The following is a 19916-nucleotide window of genomic DNA, read 5'->3' as shown; positions in this document are numbered from 1 at the left end:
TTTTGCGCGCAGAAACTAGAACTATATTTTCAGGGATGATAAATATTTAAAAAATATATCGGAATAATTCCATTTTCTATAACATACTAAAACCCATGAGAATCAAAGCGCTTCTGATGGCATTTACCCATCTAACCAACCCTGAATGGGAACATAATGAGCATCTGGCTTTGTTTACAAGTTTTCCAAAAGCTCTGGGCACGGAGTACAGATAAGCCATAAATCGCCTACAGCTCCACTACAGGCACAGAATTCCTTTTTAAAAGCTGAACAATGCATTTTGATCACTAAATAACTTTTTTCCAATGCCACCACTTTCTCAATGAAAAAAAAAGATTTGACTGCTACCAATATCTATAACATATTTTAGAGCTCAGTGTCCCAAAAATGAACTCTATGTACAAGGATACTTACAACTAGCTGAATATTAATTTCAGTAACCCAAAATAATATAAAAAATGCAAAAACATTACACCATCTGTGCAATGTTAAAGATGGGAAATTAAGTATTAAAAACATCCTTCCACTCAAAGTCACAAAAATTAAAGCGCCGCCAGCATTCTACCGCAACTGCAGTTTTCAAGTCAGCGGCACCTACGTGTACGCATCTAACAGCACCGCCAAGTTGCTGATCCACTGCCAGCTCAGCGACGCTCACGTGCTCCACAGACGTAATAAAATAAGGTACAGCACGCTATTATTCGGGATAAGAAATGATTTAACAGTTTTTTATTTCACGTGACGCGGCTCATTTTAAGAAAAGAAAAGGCGATGCGAGGCGGTACGCGCGTGCTCCCTTGCAACTGTATCACGGCGCCTTCTGGCCGCCCGAGACACGACGGGAGGGCAAAGCCAAGCGGGCAGGTCCCGAGGACCGAGCGCGGCCAGCATCTCCGCTTTGCCAAGCCCTTCCCTCCGAGCCTTAACATAAGGGCAGCTGGGGTGGCTCTCCAGGAAAAGAAAGGCCAGGAATACATTTCTGAAGGGAAACGTGATAGAAATATGGAGAGGAATGACAGCTAGTTGCTAGACAGCATCACCTAAGAAGGGTTCAGAGAGAGCCTCCACCGGGAACAGCTGGAGAAGACACCGCGCCCCTGTGACTGCCTCTACTTCACAGGACGAGCTTGCAAAAAAACAAACAAACAAACAAACAAAAAGCTTTATTTGTAAGTGAAGCATATGACTAATGGCTGAATTTAATTCCTAAAGAAGAGAGACTAGTAAAACACAAGAAGGGATTAGAAGTTAACATGAAAGAGAACAAAATCTTTACAGCTCTGCTCTCTTTGAGGCCAGGAAGCGTAAAATCCCTTTCACGACGCAGTGCCCACTACCGCGAACAAAATCATTACGCGTTTTTTATTTTACCTCTCTCACAAGTACCTGCTTTAAAAAGCCGCTAGATCACCTAACAGTTGACTGGCTGGGCAAAGCGTCTGTTAGTAATTTCAGGGTCACGTGTAAAGAGCAAGGAGGAAACATTTATCCTTCCTGACCTTGGGAACAGTAGGAAATAACGCAACGCTTCTCCTCCCTTTATTACCAAGCAGCCGCTCTTGTTATTCTTGCTCTTCTAAAAACCACAATCGTTTTTGGCAGCCCGGCGTGGGCCCGCCGGCGTGAGCGGAGCCTGGCAGAGCGGGAACGAGCCGGTTTTCCCTCGCACCCCTCCGCAGCCGGGTCCCCGGGGCCGAGCGCGCCCGCTCGCCCGCCCGGCGCGGCCACGGCGGCGGCCCAGCCGCCGCCTCGGCGCAGCCCCGGCCGCCGCGGCGCAGCCGCAGCCAGCGCCAGGCCTTGGGGCCAGCCACGTCCCCCCTGCGTCTGCCGGCAAGGCGGAGAAGTCCGTGTCTGAAGGGGGAAGCAAAGGATAAGCGCGATTAAAGACTCCCGAAGCCGTGCGGTGGCACAGCTGCGCCTATCCGGGCCGCCGGCTGGCAGAGCAGGCCGGGTCCCTGTTGGGGACAGCCGGGGTCTCGGAGCAGGCAAACGACGTTTCTCCCCGAGAGGACAACCCAAAATCCGCGGTGCGGGCGCATACTGCCTGTGCCCTGCTGCGGCCAGGGCGTTCGTCCCGGCGACCAGCTTGGCTCGAGCCTCAAGCAACCCCCCAAAATGCCACCGCCGGCCCACGCTGCCGGGCCCTGGGCACCGCGGCCCTGGGCACCGCCACGGCCCCGCGCACGGGGGCTCTCTTCTGCCCGCTTTCCTCCTCCTCTGGAGGAACCTGCCTGTATGATCTCCTCAGAAGGTCACAGGCTACCTCAAAGACCACAGGGTGGGCTCCCCCCGCCTTCCTCATGTGCCTGGAAATAAAAACGACAACAATCCTGACATACAGGACACAGAAATCGCAGAGGCAGTAGGAGTTCAGCTCCAACTTTTTTTTCTTTAAGATATGGTCATTTTAGCTGGTATTCTGCCTCCAAAGAATATACGTGTGTATCTTCTACATTTGACATATATGGTTTAAGCCTTAAGGGCACTTTTGCTAAACCCCACTATTGAAAAAGGAGTTACTTTACCCTGCACTTATAAAAACACCAAAAAATTTTTTTTTCAAAAAGCCTAGGCCAGTTTAGCATTATTTTCATCTTTTAATGGCTTGCTGAAGAAAAAATGTAAAGAGCCTTTCACATTAAAGAAAGTGATGAAAAGGTTGTGGCATATTTATTCCTGTTCATCACACTGTCACTCCTCCTCCATGGCAAAACTAACCAAAACAGTCTTCTCCTTGCATTCCCACAAGAATCTAAACCGTTTCGTATATTACTGCCAAATCCAGAAGATAACCTGTATCGGGCTGTTACTAGCTTAGAAAATGCTTCGTAATGTTCCTTCCAAGCAACAGAAAATGTTCTGATGTGCCCAACTTCCTCCTGCAAATAATAGGTGCAAGTTCAATGGGAGGCCAGTTAGATTCTTAAATCTGTATTAATCACTGCAGACGATTTGCTTTGGAGCGCGTGCACCCTGACATGAGAGAGAACAAGTATAAACATCCAGTGCACGTGAAAATGCACAAGAATCTGTGACTTGGAGGTTAAATACTGAAAGCGGATGATTCCTCTCTGCAGCGTTTTGAAGAATTAGTTAGAGCTCCAGAGACTCTTTAAAACCACAACACTGAAACGTGCATTTACATACACATGCTTGAAGATGTTTCTCATCTGCTCTCCTGTTACACAATTCATTGCAATATTGGGGAAAGAAAAACTAAAAATAAACATTTCCAGCTTGTGATTTGCAAGCTACCATGTTTGTTTATCTATGGTATTCCCTATCAACGCAAGATTATGTGCACCATACCGTTTTTGTCATGTTCTGCCCACAAGCTTATGGCAGGATGTAGCTTCTTAAAGGTTGACAAACCTTAAAGAAAGGCTGGCAAACAAAAAATTGCTGAAAGCGCTAAGAATTTATATCAGCAGGATGTGTCTTTTTAGATTTTGTAGGCATCCATGGGACCCATGGAATATGGGGAAGAGTCTCCCAATAAGGCAATGCTTTGGGTGGCTGGTACGCAATCTCACATGCTTGGGCCAGACATTCAGCTAGAACAGTGCCCGAAGCAAATCATTTAGCTTCTCACTTTTCAACTCTTTAACTGTTCCTTATATAATTTGAGTAAGGTTTTAACATGTTTGAATTCCCGCTGAAATGCTCTACGTACAGTATTTTGAAAAGTATAACACTTTATGGTACACAACTTTACTCCAGAGCTAAACGTTACCCTCATTTCTTAATAATCAGGAACGTTGAGCAAGCAAGCTCAGAGAATTGCTCTTGTGAATACAAACACTATGGTTATCTTCCCAAGCTAAGCAAAGCACATAGCAAAGCTTGCATTGCTGTGTGGTGAAAATGTTACGGTGGCAGCAAACCAGATTTTCTGTCAAAACAGAAACGCTACTAGCCGTTGGATACACACTTGGCCAGATCAAACTCTGTACAGCTATCTGTTGCAAAAGTATTGGGTATGGAAATCTGCACTGTAATTCAAAATGAAATAAACAAAAATCACCTTGCAGCAAGTCTAGGGATTGAGCCTTAGGAACCTCCTGACTTACTGTCTGCATCCAAATTAGTACACACTATCAGGTACTATGTCCAGCTGCAGACTGTCCATACCTGTAAAGGCAGTCAAATCTTGCTGTGTTTGAGCTGTTAAACACTGTCTCCCAAGCAAAATATGATGCCTCTGAAAGTTTAACTACCCAGTTGGACTTTGCACTGGAACAGACGATCCTGCAGTCAGGCGCTGCCTCTCTGACGCGAGCTGCTAATTAAGAGCTGACAAGTAGCAGCTCGTTAAACCTCCTGTAAGTACTTGACTGTACGTGAGGATACCTGTGGCCCTAGTCCCTTTCAGTGCAAAGTCAAACAGGTTAAACTTCATCCCTGCTATTAGCCACCGTTTGGTCGAGATTCGGTATGCAGTTAATTGCAACCAAAAGACAATTTAAGAAGTTGCTCCTTGCCTTGGCTCCGCGGCTAGTTTCTGCCTCTCAGCTCCATGTCCCTGTGGCTTGCAATTATTTTGTCCACACAGCACAGTGAAAAGATTTCAGGCTTCTTCAGGAGGAACAAGCTATGCTCAATCCTACATTTTTGTGGCTTTTTTGCTGTGAGACTGGCTGAGTTTGGGAGGCTAAGAAACTTGGACACAGACCTAACTACCTATTTATATGCACTTTCTAACGTGACGCGCTTTACTATTTCTTCAAGTATTACTTTTTTATAGTAAGAATAAAACTGGGTATATCAGCTGTACAAGTAGTTCCAAAAGTTTAGTGCTTTGTTCTTGTATTAAATAGGAGTTTCCTATTAAAGCACAAATTACAAATTTGGGAGTTGATGTAGAGTTTGGGTTTCTGAGCTTTATATATAGATCCTCGTAGCGCTCCGAAGTTATGCAAATTTATAGTTTACAATTAAAACTGCTGTTAAAACCTATCCTTCATAGTTTAGTGGGAGGGTAAATTCTTCAATCTTCCCCTCCTAAACCAGAGAAGAGCAAAAGCAGTTAACTACCCTACTTTTACATACAGAGTGTACACGTGAAAATGTTCTGACTGAGCAGCAGCAGTGGAGGTCATGTATGTGCAGAAAAAAAAAGACGAAAATTTAACTTCAGGTCTGCTTTCCCAAATCTATGGACCCAGGAGCGTGGGGAGTAGCTGCTAGGGTGAGGAGGAAGCTTTTGGCAATAGTCTGTGTTTTGCTCACCATTCACTTGCCTTCCTGAGCGTGTAATTTTATGAGTATAATCTAAGGATTAGCTGGGCACCTGTTAGCAGTAGAGGATTCACTTTCGGAATAAGCAGGCACATTATATCATTAGAAAATCAGAAAAAATTGAGAAGTAACAAAGGCTTGTGGCTAAAATAAGCAGAAAATCTTCCTTAACTGCAGTCTAATTTTCTGAATTTAGTTTAATTTAATAAAAGTTACCAAATTCTTAAGTGAGCTTTTTCAAATTAAGAGATTAGTTTATGCTGTAATCCTGTAATTTTGAAAGTTATTGGTCAGACTACTGAAGATTTGCTGATGTTGAATGCATGTCATACATAATAAAAATCTTTTCATTTCACCATAACATCAAGGTGCACAGTCTATTCAAAAGATATGTTCATTAGCATAATTATCCTAAATACTTCATGTAAGTGAAATAATTGTATTGTTACATACAACACTAACTTTTCCATTTCCTCATTTCTAAGTTTGTAATCTTGATGGCATGCACCTTTTTGAGTGAGGTTTTGCATAGCTCCATAAAGTGCAGTAGAGACAGAAAGCATGACTACAGGAATACAGAACTGCAGTGTTCTGCTGCTTTCTCTTCGCAATTTAATGTTTTTTTAGTTTAGCTCACAGACTACAAGACCGTCTTTGCTATTACCTTGTGGCATTCCAAGATGGCAGTGAGCCACTGTGCAAATGAGAGCCAAGGACTGTACAGAATTAAAGGCCCCAAGAAGATTTTTACTACACATACGTAAAAGCTCTCTTTGAATTCCCTATGTTGTATTTACCTCATCTGTATGGTATTTAATTCAAAATGATTAAGTAAGTGTAGTTTACTGACCCTAAGGCATATGATACTTGAGTTTTTAAGCTCAGACATTTGAATCAGCATATAAATAGTTGAACTCTCGCTTTTGAAACCAAACCTGGAATTTCTTGTTTACCTAACTCACCCTGCTAAAGAGAACTTGACACAAATGAGGTTGATGCATCAAAGCCTTCACCCCCAAAAGAGGATTTCAGAAAGTGATGAGCGAGTGTAAACAGGGTACAAAAAAACCTCAGATGCAACATCAGCAACAGCTGCTGAGAAAGACAGACTAATAGGTATACAACCCAAATAAAGGCTGTCAAAGCAGTTTTGTTTGCTATCTAATATAAATATATGTACAGGGATAAAATGTTGTCCTGGGTTCTGCTATCCCTCAGTCCAAGCCCAGGCTACAATTTCACAAACAATAGCAAATGCCTTCCTAAAAACTGGAAGGAAATTATCATTTGTTCCCATCTGCTAGTATTCACTGAGTAAAACTTTATCCAGCAACCAAAGTTTGGAGAACAGAAGAACACCAAGGAAAGCAAAACACTCAAAACAGCTAAAAGCAAAGAGCTAAATCTTTGACTGATAAAGTAGCTATACTAATTAAGAGTTGACTACTACTTTTCATAATGGTCAGAAGGTTTTTACTCCAGGTAAGGTACCTATGTAAGCTGAAACGTAATAGTTCTGCTAAAGATTTATCTCAGTACAATTTTTCATATGTGCTGGTTCCACATTAATTTATAAAATAAACAGCATTTTCTGTAAAATTTGAGACCTGTAATACGTATTAAATACATGCAAAACAATCTATTTTTTACAGCCAGTAACATAATTAAGTTATATAGGTGTATCAAGAGAAGACCCATGCAAGTTTTTGTTTACACATAAGAAAATATCACCACTGAAAATGCCCACGCTCTTCAGGCATTTAGCAAACTTCGGAATGAACGCAATTTCAAATAAAAAAGTTTAGTGTGGCTTGGCGAAGGCTTAGTTAATGAAATTAAGCTACACTAAATAAAGAGTACCTACAATGAAGCTCGCACTAGTATAAACTGGTTTAAAAATACAGCTGTTGTTATACTGATGCAACTTTCTTACGGAGATAAGCTTTAGCTGCCATAGTAACAAAGCCCCTTATTTCCAGGATGATGATACACTAGCATTAAATGGCCTTTATGTTGTCCCTTCCCAGAAGACTACTCATCTTCGTTCAAAGTCATTTTCTGTACTGAAGATAGCTCAGCACAACCAACTTCAACATTACCAGATTACAGACGGTACACACAAGGTGTAGGAGACCATCACATACACTTCTTGTACGCTACCGTGGCAGAAAAATGGTGAACTCTCTTCATACATGTTTGCTTGTGGAGTTATGAGAAAATAATAGAAGAATCCAAATTTGCAATGCACTATCAGCGGAGCTCTGGCTCCCCTGTGCAAACGTACACAAGCACGTTAGCATGACTCAGAGTAAGAGGCTTAAGCTAACATGTTTTTCCCTTCCATTTGCCACAGACTAAGAGCATGACCAGGGTCAGTTACAGAAGATTAGACAACATGTAGTAACAGGATCATGCGTCTGAACCCACAATGCACACGTATACTGTTTTTTCTGGGGTTCTACTATACCCACCACTAAAATGCATATTTTCCAAAGTGGACTGAAGCTAAAAGATGGAAAGGTGCTCTAGGAGAACCTGTAGAAGGAGTTAATAGTCCGCACTATCTCCTCAGATAGCCAAGCCCTTAGTAAACAGACACTTGGTGTCCACCCGCTTGGCCGTAGTGAGCGCAGATGATTAACGCAGCTATGCATCCTGACCGGGCTCCAAAGCCAACTCGACTGTAAAAAGGGAAATCACATCCAAAGAGGGCCGATGGGGAGGGCTGCAATTTTGTTTGGGATGATAAAATAGATGCCACCTGGATTCTGCACTTTTCACTGATAAAACCTGCATATGGAAGACATCTTCGAAAATGTAAGGAAACATAAATGAGAAGCCTAGATCATCCTCTAAAAGCAATCTTTTCATCAACATCTCCCCTTCTGTTGTAAAAGCTAAGGGGGTTGGTTATTCTGCAACTCCCAAATCACCTGGTGCAAGACGTTTTTCCCCTCAATAAGTAAGGTACAATAAATAAGGTATGATGACACAAGTAAATGTTTTTTTCACTGTATATTAGCAGGTTATGTATTTCCACATAAAGCTACTTTCACACTAAACAATCAGAAAAAGATAAGCATTTCCTAGTTCGAAGCATGAGGAGTGTATGGAAAAGAAGTACATCGTGAAAAAAGTCAATTCATTTCAGATTATCTAAGATATAAGGTAAAGTAAAGAGTTGATGTTGACTTTTTCAGATGTAATTTGAGACTCCAAATGACTGGTTTTTCTTTCCTTCTCTTTCTCTGAAATACACCTCAACAGCCAGTATCTTTACAGTAGCAATTGTAATTCTGCTGCTAGCACTCTGACTTAGACCTTAGATATTTATAAAAACTACTCCTCCACCACACTGCGTTTTCATTGACAAAAGACAGCCAAATCAAATTTTGTTGCTTCTTAACAAAAATGAAGACTGCCTGAACTTGTTTCTTTCAAAGTTATTCTCTTTGGCCTCTCCCTCTCTATAAACAAAAGCAGAACTACCGACCGTCTAAAGCCGTTCAGATACCCAACCATTTGCAAGGAGGTGTATTAGGAAGGCAAGACTACCTTCCTCCAGAAGCCAGGCCATGAGGAACATTAGTCCTCCTGTCAACAGTCATATCAGAGGGGGGGAAGAAAAAACCTATATAAAGAAAACAAGTGTAATTCTGAACCAACCAGGGATCTCAAACTGAAGGTATTTCAATACGTCAGGGCTCACCAAGCTTGGAAACTAGTAGAAATACACTCAGAACTTTAAAGAGTTAATATACATTGATCTGCAATACATGTAAAATGAGCCAAAGATAAACACTGCCAAAGCTTACTGGCTTTTACAGTAGTAATCAAAAGAAACTTGAAGGGAGGGAAAAGATCAAATTGTAAAATCTGAGCTTTAGATCCTGCTCCTGAAATTTAAGATTCAAGAATAATGGCACCGAGTTTCATGCAACGGTCCCCCCAGCCGTGGGGCTGTTCATTAATAACACAGCAGAAAGAATAATATATTGTAGACCCAGAAGTCTTTCCCCGAGTTCTCACCTCACTCTTGGTTTTCTTTTCTTTGTTTTTTAGCAACTGGGTTTCCTATTCTGGGCATGTGCCCCCAGCACAGAAGTTAACTGTATTCTCTCTCCTTCACACACAGGACATACACATACTCCCTAATTATACAATTACATTAAAGCTTTTCTTTCACCCTGCCCCAAACCAAGTCTATCACCACTCTTTAGTGAAGCCTGAAGTTTCATTTATATATATATATATGTGTGTGTGTGTGTGTCTGTATATATAATGTATACGTGTGTGTGTGTGTGTGTGTGTGTATATGTATGTATATATGTATATACATAAAAACCTCAAAGTAGGTAATTTATTTTGTTTGTACTTTCTTACTTCAAACTGCCCTGAACTCTCCCCCCAAAACATTCATGTATGGACAGGACAAAGCTTGCCTAGAGGACAATTTACAGACATGTGAGAACCGCAGTTTTCGTGAAAACTGATGTACAGTGATAATCAACAGGATTCATGACTAAACAAATCCTTAAAGTGGAAACCAGCTGAGTATAATCATGACCTCTTTTTTTTTTCTTTGCTGCAAAAGTTGATAAATGAAAAGTGGAAAAAAAGGTAGTTTCAAAAACACAAAGCTTAAAAGAGAAACTCAAAAGCCAAAAAATGATTTGAAAACAATCAAAATTTACCAAAGAAATCAGTCAGGTGATGAACATATGTTGCTGTTACCAAATAATACCAGCCTCTCAGGAAACCAGGACAACAGCTTACATCCAGAAAACTGTGTCCTACCACTGCAGTTTAGCATTTCTTTCCCACAAGTTGTGGGAAATTAGGAGTGAGGACAGGGGGAATATATATCATTATAATGATATATCATTATATATCATTTATTATTTATTCTTATTTATTCTCATTTATTATTATTTATTCTTATTTATTATTAATTATAATTATATAATTATCATTATTTATATATCATTTATTATTATTTATATATCAGGGGGAATATATATCATTTTCTAGCCAGCTCCTGGTGTGGTTGATGGCGTGGCAAAGGTTGGCAAATGGGCTCTTTCCCTGATACAGCACGTGCTATCTCAGATTGCAGCCCTGAATTTGTTCAGCTGCTTCTTTCATAATCTTTTGATTCTTTTTCTATAAGATAAGATTCTCAGATTCTTCCAAGTCTTATTTCTCATCTCTTATCTGAAGCCAATTTATAACTTTTTTTAATACAAAGAAGTCTCAAAACCTTTTCAAGACTAGCTGTGGGTGAACAGAATTTTGCACTTGTTTTGATATTAAACATCTCTTTCACGTCATCATCATGATTTTTGCATTTCCTATCTGCTCTGTGTTATTTCCAGGAACATATTACTTTGACCAAAAGTTCACTACTATATCCATACGCCCATCCACGGTGTATGCCAGACCTACAGGTCAGAGAGACAAGAGTCCAGCTCTGCAGGATTATGATACTTCTTCTCACTCGCAAAATCATGTTCTGCCTCTCCTGTGGCAGGTGCATCTGAAACCTATTTCCTCAAGCCCTGATCACGTATACAGAGCAGACTACAAAGCCCTTTAGGGAGGAAATTACTTCCTGAAAACTCAAGAGCTCTTCCTGCTATGTCGTTATCTAGGGCTGAGTTTTATTAAGGGCAATGGGACCAGACTGTTATCTTCTCCGCCACTTCCTTCAGGCACAGAAACACAGGATTAATAATTTTGTCAGCAGAAGTAGAACTTCATTTTCAGATGATTTCAGTTATTCCTCTGCTTGGTTTTTGATTTTAATCCTTTAGGCCTGAATACAGATGAATGACCCAGAGCTCTGACACAGCAACTTAACCCTACAGGGTGAGGGAAACTCATGACACACTGAATAGTATTTCTCTGCGTTTCTCTGATAACACTGAATAGCGCTAGCTCTGGGACTCCCAACAGAACCTAAAGCCCAGTAAAAGTATCTAATTCTACTATCAGCCTAATATAAATTTCAGAAAAATGTCATTCACAAAATACACCCTCCTATAGTGATTTCACAGAAATCACAAACTTTTTCTGTGTGATCCAAAGAAAATCAGCTGCAAGAGCACTGTAACATGATAGTGTTATAATGAAGGGCAAGCCTTTCTGGCACTGTCTTTGGCTAGGCAGTACAGGAGTTACAGTCCTATGGAGAATTGAGCCATTTGCTCAACCTCTGTTGCCCCCCCACCCTCCCCCCCCACCTTTTTTTTAAAGCTTTGCAAGAACAGTGAAGGCCCGTACCAAAATTAAATTTATACAACAACACATACAACTAATTCCAGAAAGAAAGGTATGATTCTAAGAAGTGCAAGACCATCCTGACCAGCAAAATTTCTATGGAGGCATGGTATTTTTAATTTCAAAACAAGTCACTGTTTTCACCGCTGGAAATAACGCCCTCATAAGGAATCAGGGGTCAACAAAGCTTCAGAGTATTCATTCTTATGAAAGTTTTACAGCAACCTGAGAACTACCACTTGTTCCTCAGCTGTTGACTTGAAGCTTGGATTTCCAATATAATTTTCTGCAGGAAATTGAGGAAATAAAATGCTAGAGTTCTGGCAGGCTTTCCAATCAATACCTTAGTTTGTCATGTGGTATTCTTTAAAGCCGGACAGGAGACATACAGTCTGCTGTGCTGCTGAAGCGCCTGCCCTTTACTACTCCTGCTGTAATGCCCGATGCTGAAGAAGGTGCGTAACTCCACGCTAGTCCATCAAGCACAGGAAGCTGCCTGCAGCACAGTCCTGCCCTTCACAGCACTCTTCAGCTGCTCCCTATGCTGCAGCATTGAATCCAGAGTGGAAACAGAGGGGTTAACTCGTTCAGGAGAGAGTTATGAACCTGGAAGACCAGATTGCTTCATGTCAAATGGTTACTCCTCAGGAAAGTGGTTATTTTCTTGCAGGCATGTAATTTCCATTCTCACGTATGTCAAACCCATTACTTTAAAAAAAAAAAAAAAAAAGCATAAATTTGGGAAGACTTCACAATGATAAGTGATTTCCTTAAAGGCTTAAGGCTTACATGTTTCTGTTTGATAAACTTATCTAGTAGGACTAATTCTAAAATGGCTCACAGCATGCCTAACCCCTGCTTATGTTTTACTTGTTTTCTGGTCACGCCTCTTTCACAAGGTTTAATTCAATTGTTCATTTTGCTTTCTTGAGTATGACATCACTTACATAAAATGAGAATATCAGAGTTTCTCTTAGGTGCTCATACTCTTAAGTTATCAATGCTTTATTCGATCATATACATTTCTTTTGTCTACTGGACCTGAGAAGTTTTTCCACTGTTTTCCCCTCCATCAACAGAAACAAAATGTATCTCTTAACTTTAAGTGATGGCATCAGCTACAGGAAAAAGCAGAGAATCCTGAAGCGTCCATTTTAAAGTGAAGAAAGTAGTAGTACTGTAGCATTGTTTTTAGTCATTTCATATCTATTCTTCCAGTGCTGAGGGATTCTGAACAATGTCTCCGTCTTCCTTCTGTTTAAGACAGTCTGCTACTCTATTTTAAGAGATGAGATTCCCTACCAAAAGCGATTGTGGGTTTGAGTCTTCACTCAGCTCCAACGGCAGAATAACCTCTTCTGGGGAGACTTCTCGGGCCGAGTTTGTCTGAAATGACTGTCACCACAGTGGCCATCACTGGGGCAAGGCACTCACTCAAAGTAACCACAAGAAATTTCACCCAAAGTCTAGCAGCACGGCTGTTAAAACAATGACTGTTCAGACACCATACTGCCCTCAACAGAGCTCATATTATTTCTGCAGCTTTTGAGCATAACTGTCTCAGGGCGCTAAAGACGCTGACTGTTCGCGTCAGCCGCTGGGTTCCAGCTTCTGAGTCAATGACAGATGGGCAACCAACTCAGGAGTTAAAATCCCACGAATCCACACACAGCTTACAGCCAGCCTAGCCATCTGGCTAGGGATCTAAATAATACCACAAGAGGATGACCAAAATAAATAAATAAACAAATAAATAAAAGCAGTTACATTTGCTTTTTCTTTCCATTTCTCTTGCCCCTTCTTTGTGCTTCCTGCTTGAACACATTTAACGTTTGAGTCCTACACACTGCATTAAGAATTCTTTATTTTTCAACTATTTAATATAGTTGGTGAGGCCTCACCTGGAGTACTGTGTCCAGTTCTGGGCTCCCCACTACAAGAGAGACATGGCCCTACTGGAGAGAGTCCAGCGGAGGGCTACCAAGATGATGAGGGGACTGGAGCACCTCTCCTATGAAGAAAGACTGCGAGAGCTGGGCCTGTTCAGCCTGGAGAAGAGAAGACTGAGAGAGGATCTCATCAATGTGTACAAGTATCTGAAGGGAGGGTGTCGAGAGGATGGGGCCAGACTCTTCTCCGTGGTGCCCAGCAACAGGACAAGAGGCAACGGGCACAAACTGAACCACAGGAAGTTCCATCTGAAGCTGAGAAAAAACTTCTTCACTGTGAGGGTGACAGAGCACTGGCACAGGTTGCCCAGAGAGGTTGTAGAGTCTCCTTCTCTGGAGATATTCAAAACCCGTCTGGATGTGATGCTGGGCAATGTGCTCTAAAGGACCCTGCTTGAGCAGGGAGGTTGGACTAGATGATCTCCAGAGGTCCCTTCCAACCTCAACCATTCTGTGATTCTGTGACAGTTCAAGTAATCAAAACATTTTTTTACTAGCCCTTTTCATAGAGAAAAACAAATTCAGTTTGAGGCAAAAATGGCACCCATGAAAACATGCAGCATTTGGCTATTCTAGCAAGCAGCCAAACAGGTAACATTTAACAGAAGCATAAGCATTTGAAGAGGGAATACTTGAATGGAGAGCACCAAGAAACCTCCTGCAGCAGGGCTGCCAGTGGCTCTATAAAAATAATTCAGGGAAGAAGTTGTAACATAGGGCCCCAAAGTATAATTACTTAAGGAAAAAATGTAGCCAACAAAAGTCACCTAACCTGTTCAGAGAAGAGAGCTGTGATTTATCCCAAAATGTGCTGGGAAGGCTGAAAATTTAGTTTGCAGTGATAAAAGTATAGATTACATTAAAACTCACTTTTGCATAGCAGTATCTCCTTATAGCTAGAGACAGGAAATAATGCAATATACAGATCTTCTTTAAAAAAAAAAAAAAGCTTTATTTTTTTTCCTCAGTCTGCTGAAGTGTTCAGATAAGTGTTTTCAACACAAGGAGGTGTGCTTGTTGGGGTTTAAGTTTTCCAAAAACAAAACAAAACAAAAAAACAAAAAAAATCTCTGATTTAAAGAAAGAGGAGCACAGCCACTAGAACACAAATTCTTTTCTTTGTGTGCTGTGTTGCAAAAATGAGCTGCACATTAAGCAACTCAAGAACAGGAAATAACACTGACAAACAAACTGATGTTCTTTCCATAGCACGATAGCTCAGAGGAGGACATTTGAAACTTCACCTCCCCAAATCAAGAAATGTTTATTCTACTTTTGGCAAGGCTGCTGAATGCTTGTATTCCTTTCTGCCCTAATGTTTTATGATCCTTTCAGCAAAGTAGATAGTCGCACTCGAGTAGAAAAAAAACAAGAGTTGAAAATTTTTAAATAAACCTTTCTCCATACGAAAGTGCTATTTCATCAGTACCAAACTCATTTGTGGAAATACACTGCTTCCAACTCAAATGGCCTTGAAAATATCTGTTAAATCTCTTTTCTACCTGATCTGGAGTCTCTTGCACCATGGGTGTATCCTGTAGAAGTTCCAGCTATATCATCATATATCTCTGCCCCTATAGAGAGTTGGTTATTTTGTTAACATACATTTCCATCGTGAGAGAAGAGGTTGGAAATCAACTGGCTCAACACAGGCATCTATTTCTGAGCTAATCACTCCACGCTCCCCTCACACTTGCCTGGATCCGCTCAGCGCAGCAATCCGTCTCCTCGCAGAAGCAAACGCCTCAATAAGGTCAGAGGAACTAAGCCCGAAAATTAATTATTTCTCTCCACTGAAGACAAAGGGATATTAGGATGTCTAGTTCAAACGTCTGGTGTTAAATTTCCTGAACTCCACTCAGAAAGGCTGAGTACTCGTAACCAGCGGTTATGGTTAGCTACTTTAAAACCCCACCTGAAACTACATTTCCGATATCTCTGCTAATGGCTCTAACTACCATATTATTGTATTTTTCTGCTAATTTGCTTTTTCGGATGAAAAATTTCATCACTATGCTTTCAGTTTCCATATGGACATCTCTGAATAAAATGAAGATATCTTACTTACCCCATCTGTTTAAAGTTAAGAAACGCAGTTGCATTTTTCACCAAAAAAGGATTAAATAACTGTATATATTTTTTCTCAAAAGTAAAATAAAACTTTAAAAAGTAGGAAATTTTCAATTTTAACCCTAATAATGAAAAGTTACAGTTAAAAATACTAGGTCAGGAGTGACAAGGAAAATTAGACCTTAATTTGAGAGACAAGTGAATGAACGACAGGATCTCTTGAGATCCCTATTTTCCATAGTTCTAGTAAAATGGCTAATTAACGGTAAGTTCTGAATGTCCCATTCTCATTTCCAATGTGAATAGAGTATATTTTGAAAAAAAACCTTTCTTGACAGATTGAGTTTCTAATTAAGAAAAAATTTCAGTCTAAGAATTTTTTTTCCCTCCCTTAGAAGGAGTATTTTATAAATATATATATATATATCTTGATCAAGCAGAAACTGAGTTGAGAAAAAAAATTAAAATCCCTGCTTAATTTAGGAGGCTCATTTTTGCTAATGTTGACACATAGGTCACATAGGACACATAGGTCAGTAGTAGCTGCGTTTAAAATGCAAGTATAAAATTTTCCTTTTTTTCTTTTTTTTTTTTTCCCCTTTTCTTAATGACTTTGTGTACTTCAACCTAAATACCACATCGCTACTGGAACTGTCATCTCACCTTCCTCACTTTCTCAGAAAAATCGAATATATTTGGTTCCTCTGCGTTTGATTTATACATAAACTTCCTGTGGCTGCCTCCAAACAGTTTAAGAAGCGCAATGAAAAGAAGCCCCAAACATATCAGTAATAGAAATGTTTAATACTGGCGTCTCTGCCTTTAACAATTCAAAATAAACACCTCCCTTTATTAGCAGGGCCCTTCCAATTCGACCTTATGTTTTATGGACTTCACAGAAAAGTTATAAAACGCAATGTGAAAATAAACAAGAAAACAGGCTGAAAGCACAGGCCCAGTCCTCCTGGCAACAGCCGCCGTGTCTGCAGCTGCGCTAGGTGACGGAGGGGCCCCAGAGCCGCCCAGCGCGCAGGCGGTGCCAGCCCGTGCCAGGGCTCCTCCTCAGGGCGGCCGCCGGAAAACCCGTTCAAATCCTCTGGGATTTATCTGACACCGGAATTCAAACCTCGGAAGCCTCCTTTGTCTCTTTCTCTGATTTATTAAGGGGGAAAAGCACGTTGTTCTACCTGTTAAAGCACGTTTCTCTTTCCTAATCTGCTCAGTGAGTGTTTCATTAAACCCAGTGTAAAAGGACCTGTGTATCTAAATCCTTACAAATGGTGAGCTCATGTACGATACACCACTCTGTATATGCGCCTCATATTGTACTTTAAATAAAATATTTCGACTTCTGCAGTTGCCATTTAAAGTAAACTTTACAAGTAAAATACACCTCCATTTTTATTTCAGAAGAAATTGCCTACTTCTGCGTGTTCAGTTCTTACCTTACCACTGCTTCTAAATTCACAGTTTTGCATGAACTGTAGCAACTGATTTAGAAAATAGAGAGTTGAATTAAATCCTGAAGTAGCATATAAAAACAGTTCAAGTTCACTTCAACGGTATGTTGAATTAGACAATTTTGTGCTTCTTCAGGTAGCAGCACCAAAAAATTACTCAATTCTTTTGTTTCCGATCCATGCTAGTATCATATAAAGTATCACGAAAGGAAAGCAGGACAACATTCTGTGGGAATGTTTGGCATGATATACTGAAATAGTGAAGACAATATCCTATTCCTAACAACTGCTAGTGCCCAATGCTTCAGAAGAAATTAAACGCTACAAATACCCATAGTGAACCTTACTAACAGCAGAAGGCTTTGCAGGTGACAGAGAGGGATGAGGTCCTTCCAGATGCTCACAGGTAATGCTCTTATGTCTTAAATCATGAGATTTGATTACCCTTCTCTTAGCATGCTTTGCTGCCACTGTTATTACTGAGCCACTATATTTAAGTATAGAACCTCCACTGTGAATTCTACAACTTCAAGCCACTCAGTAAAACATCTGATTTCCTGATCTTGTTCTATGCAGCTGGACACAAAGTAGAAAACAACATAACTTGATCATTTCCCCTCATATTTCGTATTACTATATATCTCAGTCATCTTTTTTTTAAAAAATCATTTCCAAAACAAAAAGAATACATCATTTTTTGCCTGGTCACATCACAGACAAGACCTGTTTCTCCCCTCTGTATTATTTAGCAGTCCATATAGGCCAATGCCACCAACTGTTTCTCTCTTCTTCAGTTTTTGGGCTTTCCCCTGTGGCTTGCCCACCACTGCACCAAGATGCCTTCCTGCCACACTACTTCAATCCTAGCCCTTCGCCTAAGGTCGAACAGGAGTGAAAAAGAGTTCCAGAAATTCCTTTCCTTCAGCTAGTCTCTTTTAAGAGTTTTGGGTTTTTCTTTACTCTTTGAAGACATCTGTGTGAAATTACCCACACAACAGCAATCTCAACAAAACCAAGATTTATTAAAACAAAGAGAAAATGGAATTAAAGCAAAATAAATTGTTTGCTTAACATAGCTAAATTTACAATTCTCATAAGTTAAATTAGATAAGGGATAAACCAGATAAGCTTTACTTTAGACAAAAAGAAAAAAAGTGAATCCTGCAGTTTATGCTTTGAAATCAAATATCCTTTCTGACCACACTAGTCAGCCTCTCAGTGTTGCCTGCTGCATAGAGACCAACAATTCCCTCTTTTGTCTCCCACAGATATGCTTAATAAAGCCCGTTTCAGGTTTCCTAAACACTTTTCTGAAGACAAAAAATAGGTTTAGTAAACAGTTTCAGTCTCCATCTCTGAGGAGTTACACCACTGAGGAAACGAAAAACCTTAATTATGATTTATGACTGCCTTTTCAAGGTTTATGATCCTGCTCAAATATTGCCTTTTGCTAACCATCTTGGCTGGCTGTATCTCGGTTTTGGCTAGACCCATGGGCAAACCCGACCTAAAGCAGTTCTCTTTTCCTTCCACTTGTCACAAGCTATGAATTATAGACAAGGGCTAAGGCTCTCTGTTACAATCAGCTATGTCTCAAAACAAGCCTAACAGACCTTCAAAAATATCAGTCATGGCTGATGTCTCAAATGACAGACTGTGCTTTGCTTCTGCCCTTACAGGCTGCAGGACGCATGTACACAGTTTTTGCAGGAGGATGCTATACCATTTAGAGGCTGGTATTTCCCTGATATAATATTTACCTGTGGTTAACCCTGGTGTGCGTATTATTAAGCTGCTATAAGCACATCTATACTGGTGTAAGTCTAGCTACATACATACTGCAACACTTTGATGGTGTTATCAACCAGTATCATCAACAGTATTATCAATTATTCAATCACAAAAATCCTTGATTTAAGAAATGAAGAAATAGTTGCTTTTTAAATGTAGTTTCTAAGCCTCCCACAAAACCAAAAGAAAGATTTTTAAAAGTGGACAGAAATTCAGTTGTATTTCACACTCCCAATAGTTATTTTTTATTAGAGCAGTACTTTTGGAAAGCTACAATAAAAACTATTATGTAATAGAAACTTTTGCCACATTGGAAGTATAGTGAAAATGCAAGTTTGTCCCTTCTCACACCCAATCATGGATGCCAGCATACGAGCAAAAAATGGCTTATATAAGAAGAGCTTCTTTCCGTTAAGCTAACAAAATAAATATGAACTAAAACAGTCCTGCAGAACAGCCTCCATGTTCGGGTATCTATCAGGACAGAGGTACGGGAAAAATGAGAAGAGCGATGATGAACAGGTCACACCTGCAACTTGCATTTGAATTTGAGGGAAGAAATTTCCCTGAATTTGAGGGAAGAAAAGAAACAAACAAAAAAACCCAAAACCTAGGTAAGAAACCACAAAGACAATCAAGCAATGTACACAGAGAGCTATTTAACAACATCCATATAGGCTAGTCTGATGTGATACCATCCAGCATGAAACCTGGACTGCTGCAGAGAGCTAAGAAAACATTCCTATGGAGCAAGGTTAGATCGTGACTCTTAGAGCTGGAACCATGTTACATGTCACTTTTTGTTACACCAGGATGGTTGAAATAAATTATGTTTAATAGTAGGATTTTGGGGTGCAGCTGCGCTTCATGTTCCCTAAAGCCAACAAAAAAGGAACTTTGATCTGTGACTTCAGAACATTAAATTCACTAAAGGGTTTTGGTTTTTTTTTAATAATTGCTTAATCACACATACGACAGTCTTCACAAGGCCCAGATCAAGTTAACTTCAGACACTGCAGTGGCACACAGAGTTACTCAAACACTCGATCAAAATAATCTTACAGAACTGCATTTAAATTGTATCATCGCTCCAACCAAACCCAGAGCAAAACGTAAAATAAAGGTCAAA

The 19916-nt window shown here is 40.3% G+C and overlaps 1 protein-coding gene across 9 annotated transcripts in view; it reads right to left on the bottom strand.

Moving 5' to 3' along the window:
* The window catches only part of ZMYND11 (zinc finger MYND-type containing 11), a 108502-nt gene that overhangs the window by 62515 nt on the left and 26071 nt on the right, over positions 1–19916 (bottom strand). Inside the window, exon 1 of one of the 9 annotated variants that reach the window (XM_068934299.1) lies at positions 1041–1121. The exons of the other annotated variants lie outside the window; for them this stretch is intronic. The gene's annotated coding sequence lies outside the window, so the exon portion shown is untranslated. Of the gene's footprint in view, positions 1–1040; positions 1122–19916 lie in introns of those variants that run through there. 9 annotated transcript variants of the gene reach the window in all.

This window comes from Struthio camelus, chromosome 2 (genome assembly GCF_040807025.1).
Source record: "Struthio camelus isolate bStrCam1 chromosome 2, bStrCam1.hap1, whole genome shotgun sequence".
Lineage (NCBI taxonomy): Eukaryota > Metazoa > Chordata > Aves > Struthioniformes > Struthionidae > Struthio > Struthio camelus.
This window is presented reverse-complemented; position numbering and strand designations above follow the sequence as displayed.